General features: G+C 42.2%; 1 long non-coding RNA gene across 1 annotated transcript in view; it reads right to left on the bottom strand.

Annotated features, from left to right (window-relative positions):
- Positions 1-179: 179 nt before the first annotated feature.
- LOC142456718 (uncharacterized) overlaps positions 180-12,360 on the bottom strand; it is a 58,519-nt gene continuing 46,338 nt past the window's right edge. The window contains exons 6-7 of the long non-coding RNA XR_012786091.1: positions 1,412-1,504; positions 180-1,334 (exon numbers count right to left, since the gene is read on the bottom strand). This is a non-coding gene — a long non-coding RNA (uncharacterized LOC142456718). The remainder of the gene's footprint in view (positions 1,335-1,411; positions 1,505-12,360) is intronic.

The following is a 12,360-nucleotide window of genomic DNA, read 5'->3' as shown; positions in this document are numbered from 1 at the left end:
ATATATACATGCATCAATTGTATAAAGCACATCCGCACACTCCCCACCCCAACCACTTTCAAAGCCTTTGCCCTCTGTATCAGGCGCTCCCCTTTTCTTTCCCCTCCCTCCCCACTCCACTCTCCCCCATGAGCCCCCAACACTCTACAGATTGTTTTGTCATATCTTGCCCTATTTGGAATCTCCCTTCCCCCCATTCTCTGCCATCCATCTCCCAGGGAGGTGGTCACACATAGATCCCTGTAATCTGTTCCCCCTTTCCAACCCACTCACCCTCCACTCTCCCAGTATCATCCCTTACACTCCTGGTCCCGAAGGTTTCATCCTCCCTGGATTCCCTGTGCCTCCAGTTTCCATATGCACACGTGTACACCCTCTGCCCTATCCAGTCCTGCAAGGTAGAATTCGGATCATGGTAGTTGGGGGAAGGAAGCATCCAGGATCTGGTGGAAAGCTGTGTTTATCATCAAAATTGTATCTAAAAGTATTGCTAGAAAAATATTTAAAAATTAAGGTGTAAATAATAAACTGAATCATTGTTCTATGACAAATTTTTTTTGCTTCAGAAGATATGACAAAATAATGACTTATAAACTATCAAGGGCTCATGAGGGATGGAGGAACGGGGAGGGAGGGGAAAAAAAGAGGACCTGATGCAAAGGTCTAAAGTGGAGAGCAAATACTTTGAAAATGATGAGGGAAAACAATGTACAGATGTGCTTTACACAATTGATGTATGCATGGATTGATGTGTTGTATGAGCCCCTATTAAAATGTTAAAAAAATTTTTGCCTGAGAATAACCAGGAGTTACAAAGGACAGCATTAATGTTCTTGTCTAAGCACTAATGTACAAGAACAGCTCTAATGTCCTTGTCTAAGACTTTTTCTTTTGCGGAGTGTGAACACTACGCAGTGAGATAAAAAGGAACACTTGGGCTTCCTCAGCACTTGTCCCATTAGGGTTCCTTTACGACATCCAAGGTGAGCATCAGCTGCAGGCCCACCCTTATCCTGAAGGGGAAGGTTGTGTCTGGGCTCACTATGACTTCCACACTGTGTCCCTTGTACAGTAATACATCAAGTCTGTCATATTTAGAGAGCTGTGCTTGTGCGGGTGTCCCTGGAAAAGTGAATCTTCCTTGAAGTAATGGAGAGTACCACTGGTTTACTCACTAGTGCCACCCACTCCAGCCCAAACCCTGGTGCGTGACAAACTCAATTCCTGGCATCATCAGAGAAGGCAAATCCAGAGGCTTTGCAGGAGGCACAGAGAAGTCCCAGGCTCTGTCACATCTCCCGCAGACTCTACGAGATGAAGTTCACACAGGGAACCTGCATATGGAGAACAGAGGTTAAGCTCAATTCAAGAAGCAGCAGTTAGAGCAGATCTGATGTAGGAGGGATATTACCTTTGACCACGATGAGAAGGGAAACCAGATCAGAGCTGTCGCCATGATGTGGACAGTGAGAAAGAGCACAGGCCAGGGATGCTTCTCCAGGACCTGCACACACAGAGCATTAAGTGATTTTCATGTCAGAAGAGGAGGAACTGCATTTACTTTTTTTCTCTCCCACTAGACATATATGTACCATCCATCATGGATTCCTTAGACATGATGCTCAGGGTTACTCTGCTTTTGTCTCTCTGGACCACATGCAAGCAGACAGACTGTGTTTGTCCCAGAACGATGGATAGAAGGCAGGTTGGGCAAGAAACACGATGGAAATAGGAGGAAATGGGAAGGTAATTAGTGAAGGCACAGTCAGAGCCTTTCCAGGACAGGCTCAGAGAACTCCACATCTCCGCTGTGGACTTGTGAAAAAAACAGAAAATGTCAACCCTGCCTGGGTACTTCCATGGTATGAGCACATATCATCAGTTACGTCCAGAAAGAGGCTGCATAGAGGAAATGAACATTACTGTTGTCCCTACAAAGTCAAAGTGGTGTTAATGAAAGGAAACTGAATTTTGTACATAGTCAGCTGTGTCCCAACAGCTTCTACTCTCATATTACCAGTTTGGGATTTTCTTATATGATATCACATGATCAGCTGACCTTCAGGGCCTCTCTTTGCTACTTCCTGTGCATTCCAAGAAGTGATTGAAAATGTTCCTGATATAAAAAATGGATTTGGCTTCAAGCCTACTGTCACCTAGAAACAGGTCACCTAGAATAACATGCACAAGGGGTGCCTGAGGTCTTGGCAATGGGTATCATTAGTGTTTGTGGATTCCATGGCCTTAGTTTGTAATACTGGTCTTGAGGGTACTATCAAACACCAGCAGCACACACACTTCGGTGACAGCAAAATAGTGGTTTAGTTATTGCTTCTATCCGTGCTTACATTCTCTTGTTTGTTCACAAGCCAACAAATGGCACATCAGTGGAGATACTCATGGGGTCTCCTGGAGGGTGCTCATCCGTATCATCTGATGTTTTGGTGTTAGCACACATGTTGTGGTGAGACAGTTCTACTTTCACTTTGTTTCCTACTGTTAGCAAATGAAGACTTGGCCGACCTTGCCTGGAATCCACATTGGGAGAGAGTGTGTAGAGTGGTCAAACACGGATGAGGACGATGGGTGTTCAACTGTGTGTGGCACACATGTGTGCACACGTAGCTAGGGTAACTCTGACTTACCCATGAACTGTTGTGCATGACATGTGTCTATTACCAGTTGGGATCATGAACAAAAATAAAGATTGAACACAGGGTTATCAAGCAGATGATTGCAGCCTGGGAACTTTCATTCTGAGAAAGCCCCACATTCCTACATGCAATCTTGAAAAGGAAAGAACAAACCCTTCTTAATGTATGCTAAAATGCAAATCATAGAATTTGAAAACGCAAAAAATAGCATCGTGAAAAGGCTAAAATGAGACAAATTAATTACAGTTATGGAAAAATGGCTATAAATTTAATTGACCTAAATACAAAAAAATTCTCTGAACTGTGCAAAATTGGTACATATACTCCAAACAATTCCTGTAATTTATGACATTTACTAACAAAAGATAGAAAACATAAACTTAATATTACCTATGGAAACAACCATTCAATATGATTAATGTAAAATTTGTTTTCAAATTTTAATAGTGAGAAACATTTTCAGCTAGGTAACAACAACTTTACAAAGACAGCACTATCGTTAATCTTCTCCAGAAACCGGTATCTCCTGGCAACATGTCCAAAATATGTGAGATGAAGTCTTGCCATCTTTGCCTCTAAGGATCATTCTGACTGTACTTATTCCAACAAACAAGTAATTAATGCACACAAACTCACAGACATAAAGTACACACAAGAACAGATACACGCAGCCGGAGCAAATAAGTAGCTAACAACTCTTTCATAGGCTCCTCTGCATTTTCTCTCTTGAGAGGTCCTGTTATCCTTGGGTGTTGAGCAGCTCCTGAAGCCAAGCCCTCCCCTGTATGGGGATTTGTGATTTTGATCCCCTGCCTTTTCCTCTCGGTATGTCTGGCACAGAAATATACAATCACATCCTCAGCAGTCATAAAACACTGACGAGGGAACATGATAGTATGGACATATCTCTAGAGAAGGATATCCTTCTCTAAAGCGATGTTTGGTAATGTAGCCAAGCAGTGGACTTGTGGAGAACCTGTAGGTGCCCTGGACAGAAGAGGACACTTATACCAGAGGAAAGTTGACACAGGGCAGGTAAGGTGGTATATTCTGTGCGTGCACTTTAAATCTATGACAAAAATAAATAAAAGGTGTACTGCCTCTCCATATTATTTAAAAATTTTTTCATAATATGATTGTTTTTTAGGATCTCATACAACTCTTACCACAATCCATACAGACATTAATTGTGTAAAGCACATCTGTATATTCATTGCCCTCATCATTCTTTAAACATTTGCTCTCCACTTAAACCCCTGGCTTCAGGTTTTCATTTTTTCCTCTCTCCATATTCTTGTGGCAATTCTCACAACTACTTAGTAAAACAAACCAACAAACTTAAATTGGAAAGAACCAGGTGAGTTGAAAATCTGCCTGTGATGACCAGGGGTATATAGGTGATGTGAATTAATACAATGGATAAACTGCGAGAAGAAAATCCCTGATTGGATGAGTGGAGATAAGTTGGCTTGACCAGAAGTGAGATCCCATGGAAAAGGGGCAGCAGAGACAGATGCCCAAAGATGGGAGGAATTAGAGGAGGGGCATACAAAGCCTGAGACAAAGTGGTTGAGCCAGTCGGTGCATCAGAAATGATTTAATCGACATCAATTAAACAATTCTGTGAGACCAAGTCCCAGACAAAAGGGTAGAAAGTCTGCCTACAGTCCGTGAACCATACTTCACCCCCATATACGCATTTCAAACCGACAACCCGGAAAGAGGAGGTCAAACATAGACTGCGGCCACTGTTTTCAGAAGAGGGAAAAGGGAGAAAACCACGCACTCTGTGCCATACAGCACTGAGTCAGGACTGCAATCAATCAGCAGACACGCCACAGACTGAGAGGAGAACGTTCCCAAAAATCAAGTTAAGAGCAGGGGAAGGGAACATCTACATTAGAGAACAGGTACTGATATTTCCGTTGGTGGAAATGACAAAGAACAAACTTAGGTCAGGAACGGATGCTAACCAGTAACTGCAGGGACGCTAAGGGGAGATCAAACTGGATTCTGTGTTTCTAGGAAACCCTTTGAGTGAGTTTCTGGCCAAACTTCTGTGAACCTGCCAGGGACTGAGCACTCTGATGACAATAAACACTGGCCTTACAGAGAACATGGCATCCACAAAGGCCACACCAGAAGGACCTTCCTTGCCAGACCCTGATAGAGGAACATTTTGCTCTGATCTTCCTTGCAAGATGCTGATTCAAGATCTACTCTGATCTTCCATGCAAGATGCTGATAGACCATATGTACTACTCCAGACCGGTGATCTTGACTCTTGTGGACTCTTCATTTGCTTGATTCTTAGCCATCACCCTCCCTGCTGGCCTTGCCCTGGATCCAGGGCCACTGGCGGCCGCTAAGGTGGGTAGACCAGTAGCGAGTGGGGACTTTGTCATTTTTCTCACCGCCCGTGGGAGGTTGACCAGCAGTCCCATGCTGGCAACCTGTGGGAGATGCTCTGATGTGTTCATGCTCCTTGGCGCCTGGGGATCTGACCCCAGGCCTGCCCTCAGCTAGCCTACAGGTGGCCCAACTACTATCCCTCTTCCTTTCTGGCAAACTTTTGGGTAGTAATGGGTTAGGTTCCACTAACTTTTTTCTAATTTTATCATTGTTTCAAAATGTTTCAAGAAAAAAAATCGACCTTTATCTGTATTTCATAATTTTACTTCAAAACACAACCTTATACTGTCTGTCTGCGCTGTGCATGGTACATGCATGTCGGGGATGCTGTGTGTGTGTCTGTGTGCTTGTGTATGCACCATACACACCTGCTTGTGCAGAGTCGTTTTTTACCACTCAGGGGTGGCCGCCCAATGTCCGGGTCAGGCAAATGGATGCATGTCCTCCTGGGCGGATGTGTGCACCTTCCTCCTGACCCTACCCCTTGGAGTCCCGCACGCAGTTAGGCCAGCTCTGGCAAACAGGATCCCCTCCTCTTCCTTTTGAATAGTTCTGAGTAATGGTTTCATTTCTCAAATGTATCATTTAAAAATAATTAATTTTAAAATCGGGCTGGTTATATTTAATAGTTTTCTTTAAAAACCCTGGCATGTGTGCGTGTCTGGTGTGTGAAAATGGTGTGTGTGTGTACCTGAAAAAGGCAGATGAGTCAAGCCCCGGCATGGCCTAACTCAAGAATGCACACACTTGCTAAGGTGGTGTAAAAGAAACACAGTCGAATCCCGTGTTAAGAGGAACATGCTGATAATACCGACTCACAAGCAGCAGCTGGGTACTCTCGCTGAGGAAAGCTAACACCTCTCCTCCAGAACCGACAAATGATAGGATCTTCCTTGCAAGACGCTGATAGAGCATCAATCTGCGCTGCCCTTCCTCGCGAGACACAGCTCATCTGCCCTGCAAGACGTTGACAGACGATGTCCTCTGATCTTCGGGAAGACAGCGTTCAACAGTTGCTGCAGAGGAATTATTTGATGGAAGCAAAATTCTTCTCATTTTTAGTGCCGTGGAAATATGGCATTTTGACTTATAAAAGCATTTAAAACTCCACAATACAAAAGTCAGCCTTCAGTATGCCAAAAGTAAAAAAAAAAAAAGGTCAGGGTTCTCAAGAGAGAGATCAGCTTATAAAAGTGATGTTATTAAAAGGTATGAAACAAATCTCTGAAGGTGGTAGGACAACATGCTAACATGAGTAACGATAAGGTGAACATAGTCTGTAAACCTAATGGCAAAATAAGCGCACACAGCACCTTTCTTTCACTCTATAGATTCCACTTCTTTGGCGACATGGCTCAAGAATTTGAAATTGTTATACATGTATACTGCAATTAAAATTACATAACGAGAAATGCATAATGAGAAATGAAATAAAAATGTCCCCAGTACGATAAAAAAGTTGGACAATTTTGAACAGTAACAAAACACTATATAGATTTGGATAATAAAGTAAAGCTTAAAAACAAGATCTCTGAGTCCTTACCATATTAATAAATGATTGAATGAATGAAATAAGTAGGGACAGAGAGAAACATCTCCTACAAAGGGATTTTAAGTGAGACATACACACACTCACACACACACACATCAGTGCACCCACTTAAAAAGACTAAAGAGTGAAGTCTCTCAAGAGTTCATTTTACTTGTCCCCATAATTGAATTAAACACCATATTGCATTTGGGGGAGTCTACTGTGGAAGAGCTCTCTAGAGTGCTAATTATAGAGCCGTCACCTTGAGGAATGAGTGCACCTTACAGAAGCCACAGCAGTTTCAATGGTATTCACCTGAAAAAAGTGTGACCATATGTTAGAAAAAGCAAAGAACACTTGATACCTTTGGATGATGGCATTGATGATGGATACTTAATATGTAGTAGATTCCTGTGTAGGAACTAGCGCCGCCAGAATTCTGTGGAAGTGTGCATGACAGGACTTCATCTAATGCATGTTGGACAGATGATCCAGAGGGGCCAGTCCTTGTGGATGGCATGATGACTGGTGAAGTAGATGGTAGTGAAATGTAAGCCCTCAGTAGCGGCCACACAGACTCAAGCACCGATGGTGACGATGGCCCAGGGCCAGGCAGTGCTTTGTTCAAATGCACAGAGGCCACTCGATGGCACATAACCACAACAGTGCAAACTGAAACAATCAAACTCAATTTATCTGGCTGTATGCATCAGGGCAAACCCACAATAGCATACATTTAAAAATATATATCTTGATAATATGAACATGTTTACATTCAGAGCATGAACCATGAGACAGTGCTGAAATAGAAAAAGAAAAAACTCGGGGAAAAGTGATGCCAGGTCACAGTTGGCTCCAGCCCGGACACTTCTGTGTGAGAGGACAGAGGGTCAGATATGAACGTCATTCTGCTGTGACATGTTACTCATCCTGAACCAGACCCATCTGACTTCGACCTGACTTCGTCCTCAGACTGTCCCACTTGTAGTAAGCCACTGAGATATCCCCAGTGAGTCTGGTCAACAGAACTGTTCTCTAACTTTCAACTTGTTTTCCAGCATGAACGGTTTTCACCACCCAGAGCCTCCAGCTGCACTCAGGGAGTTTAGGAAAGTTTCCCAGGTTCCCTGAGGTACACCAAACACTGGTGTTTGGAATTTCAGGTGGAGTTATTTCTCTACCATACAAGACAGGCATAAGACAATAGTTTCTCCTGTTACAATTGTTGCTTCATAGACACCAATTGTAGACCAGGAGTCATAAAAATGGGAAAGATCCCTTGGGTGAAACTGTAAGATGGAGAAGCATCCCCAGAGCACAAAAGGAAACCAGCCCTGAAACTGCCCATGTGCATATGCTCTTGGGTTGTATCCTATGATCTGTGGATCCTGAGCACCCTGTGCAGCCCAGATCTCTCCCTGCAGGGAATTTGTTTCTGGGATGACACTGACCTCCTCTGACTGTCTTTCTCATGGAGTAAAAGACAACCTTGTCTTCCATTTGCAGGTAAACTGTGTTCTTGCCCTCGTCTCGGGAGACGGTGAATTGACATTTATTGGAGTCTGAATGGTGTGTAGTACTGCAGTGAAGGGCTGACAGAGAGAGAGGAGGAAACTGTCCACACCAAGGTATTTTGTGTCCTCCTCCCTTGAGGGGCTGATTTAATTTCACAGGGAGTCACTTTCCTTGTTTCTCATCTCTAGGTGCATGCTCTGTAAATAACCAGCAAATAGAAGCACAGCTGCCATCCCTTCAGGTGGATTGATACTCACAGCATGTGAGATATTACAGCGTGTGTCTCACACCGTAACAGGTGGCAGTGGCCTTGGACTTCAGACTGCTAATCTGTAGATGTGCTGTGCTGACTGAGGAATCCAAGGAGAAGACATAGCCCTGTGTGAAGCCCTGGACATACGTTGACTTCCCAGTGTGGGTGTTGATCCAGCCCATCCACTGAAGGCCTTTCCTGGTGCTTGTCACACCCAATTCATATTGCAGCAGGTGAAGGTGTATCTGGAAGTCCTGCAGGACACCTTCACCTATGCTAGCGCCTTCTGTATCACGGCCCCAGACTTTACTAAGTGATCTAGGCACGCACACCTGGGAGGAAGTACACCAGCAGGTGAGGGCTCTGGAACTGCAGTCTTCTCTCCAGCCTCATTCATGTCGTATCTTACCCAGGACGACTGCCGATAGGAAAATGAAGCTCCACAGTCACTGCTTGATGAGTGCACTTTGGTGTCAGTGGTTCAGGTGCAGCCTACATGGCAATGTCCTTGCATACTGCTGTATCAGGGGAGATGGCTTCAGCTTTAAACTCCATAGGGCCCTTGTATGGACATATAATTCACATTCATGAATGTATTTCTGGTCTACGTCAGGTAGAAATAATAGGAAACCAAGAGAACCGGTCAGAGCCACACAGCAGGATAGCCCAGCTGCTCATCTCAAATGTGGTCTGGAATCCTGATGGCTAGTGGTGGGTGTATCACATGATGTGGTTTGACAGCTGGTCATGACTGGGACGAATGTATCCACTTATACACTATCCTTATAATTTCATTGACTTCCTAGATGAGATCTGACAAAATCAGATCCTCATGGACTAATACTGACCAATCAAGGGGGACATTCTTTTGTGTCTGTGATGAGGTATAGTGATGTTTCACTGACTCACTGGGGTGGGTGTGAGGGGAGTCTTACTCATTTTACTATATCATTCTCACTATTACTATTTATGTATTGAGAGTGCTTTCATAAAGAGGAAGGTATATCTTCCATGAACTTCTATTTTCTTAGTTGTTGAAAATAATGTACACCAAAATATTATTTTAATAGGTGTAAAGTTTGCTTATTTCCTTTCTTCACATAAAAACAAGCCTACAAAATGTAACATAAGGAAAACTGACAAATAACCAATTGAATAATATAAAAGTATGTAAAGTATTCAAAAAACATAAAAAACAAGGAATACAATCTATAAAATATAAGGAAATATTACTTTATCACCATAAGTCTGATTGTATTGCCCAAATAAATTAGGACATATCTGACAAACTCAAAAATATTTCTAGTGTACAGTACCTATTTTCTGAAAAGAAAAATCTTTCCTTGCCTGAATGGCCTTAAAACAATTCAAGTGCTTAGGGCTTGTGGAAACTCACTAAACATTGGATGCTCTTCATTTCAAGTCCTGGGCACTAATTTCTCAGGTTTCAGCTCAAAGAACCTAGGGACAAAGTATAAGGGTCGATCAAATGTACATCAGTTTCCCGATGCTGGGCAATGAAACACCCTATACCATCTATCCACTCATCCCTCTATAATGTCTACTCATGTGGAGATGACCACACCTCTCTGCCCATGTAGCTCTAGGCCCTCTCTGGACTTCTGCCACTCCATGTCCACTCTGGACCCTTGCTCTGTCGCTCTTCGACTGTCCCCTCCTATTCTGAGTCAGGCACCTGTGCCCCTTATTCTGCAACATGAGCCGTGGGTGCACTGATGCTGGGAGTCCATGCATGCACCATCAGGGAGCTGAAGTGAATTGGAATATCAAATTCCATCCAAAGTCTAGAAGAGGCCTATTCAGAGAGGCACAGCTGTGTTCTGATTACCTGAATCCGAAGCTACTGAATCCATGTTTTTGAGAAAACAAAGCAGAATAAAACAACATAAATTAAAATTTTATAAATTTCTAGAGACCGAGTATTGTTTACTGTGACAGTGAGAAGCTATTGGGGCCGGCCATTAGTGGAGCCCCAAATTTTTTGGCTTTGACTATAAAATCCCTCCAGAGGGTTAGGGTTAGGGTTTTTTAAAAAAAAAAAGAATAAAAATAAATGAAAATAAAATCCCTCCAGATTTTCAAGTGAACATTCAAAATATGCCCTGTGTTTCAGACACTGGAGGGGAAGACTTTTATGAACTCAAAAGATTTCTCACCAGGGGAAGGTCAATTCATAGCTGGAGGTAAGATAGTTCCCCTATCAACCACACACCCCATAACCATCCCATGAGACCTAAGTGTGAGGGTAGAGTGAACAGGTATTAAAAGTTCAAAGATAAAGAAAGGCGATACTGCAATGAAGGAAAGGAACATGGACAGGCCAAAATATAAACTCCATCACAGGCATGAAGGTCAGAACCTTGCTACCCCTGTGCTATAAAATGTTTAGGCTCAATCAGAAGAACACAGAGAAAACTCCCTGTTCTACCACTTCATCACCATGTAGATTCCCAGCACAACAGCCGTGGGTTACAATTTAGAATGGGAAGAATCTGCTCCTCTCAGGAGAATAAAACAAAACAAAACAAATGACATATAGCAAACATTACTGTGGTCTAACTCTTCCCAGATTAGCAAAAATCCCCATAAAACTTAGTTCGGAGAATAATGTGGAAAATGTATCTATTTCAAGGAAACAGTAAATACTAAGATAAATTTTCATTTATCTGAATACACCCAGCTCATATGTAGACTGATTTTCTGTGTTGCCATAGCTCAACTTTAACTCATTAGTCTTATTGAGGGTTTTAAAATTTTATTTTATATTGAAAACTGAACTATTATTTTCAGTCTCTCCATGAATCACTATACTGTAACAAATTGTTGTAGTTTGTCCAATAGAAGTGTGCAGAACACATGGTTCTGGAAACGGAGTGCTGGATGAACCAGAGTCCTTTTTCAGAGAAGAGGATCCCTGGGGAAAAGTTATCTGGAGAGCATATTGAAATCTGCAAACTAAGAGTGAGACTACAATGGATGGACGCCTGGATTGTGATAAGAGCTGTACGAGCCCCCAATAAACTAATTTAAAATAAAGAAATGTCTAGGAAATAATGATGGTAACATATGTACAAATGTTCCTGATACAACTGATGTAAGGATACAAGAACTGTAAGAGCCCCCAATAAAATGTTGTTGTTGTTTTCTATTTAGTGAGGAGACTTAAGAGATGATCACATTCTAACAGAGAGTAAGTCAGGTGTAGCAGTGAATAAAGAAAACATAAATAGCAATTAACAATTATCAAACTCTCGTGAACATAATACCTGAAGCCTGAAGTCTAAGGAAAAGCCACCAAGTTTAAAAGAGAAAATGCAAATTATTTATGAAACCTAAGTGGTATCATAAAAGACTAAACTTGCCATTATGAAAAACAGTAGATTAGGACTAGCAATTCAATTAGGAGCACCAGGAAGAAACGTAGTTAATATCTTTTGGGGAGAGCCAGGCTGCATCATATTTGAGAATGACCTGTTGTTTTGTATATGTATTATCCATTTTGACTAAAGGTGACATTTTAATAGAGACTGGAACTGCCCCCATAGGGCTCTCTAACCTGTAATCTTTTTGGACACAGATTGTCAGTTTAATCATGCAAAGGACAGCTGATGGGTGGTAACTGATCACCTTGCAAATAGCATCCATGATCTTGAACTTTGTGTCACCAGGGATTGCTACACCATCATTTACAAATATATAGAGAAACACAGTTTACAAAAGCTTTTAATTGACATGCACAAGGTTTAACTGTAAGCAAGGGTTTTTCTATCTCTATCCTATCATCCATCTAATCTCAGCTGAGAAGCAGTAACCTCTGTGAACAGTTTCTGAGCTAAGAGCACCAAACAAAGGGAGTACATGCTTTCTGTGACATTCATAATGATGACTTCATTATTTTCATTCCTTTTCTTGAGTACTGAACACCTGTCTTACATTTATAGTCATGCTTATGCAAAATGAACCACATAGTAGAT

The sequence above is a fragment of the Tenrec ecaudatus genome, chromosome 9 (assembly GCF_050624435.1).
Source record: "Tenrec ecaudatus isolate mTenEca1 chromosome 9, mTenEca1.hap1, whole genome shotgun sequence".
Lineage (NCBI taxonomy): Eukaryota > Metazoa > Chordata > Mammalia > Afrosoricida > Tenrecidae > Tenrec > Tenrec ecaudatus.
Note: the sequence above shows the minus strand (reverse complement) of the source record. Positions and strands in the feature narration are given on the sequence as shown.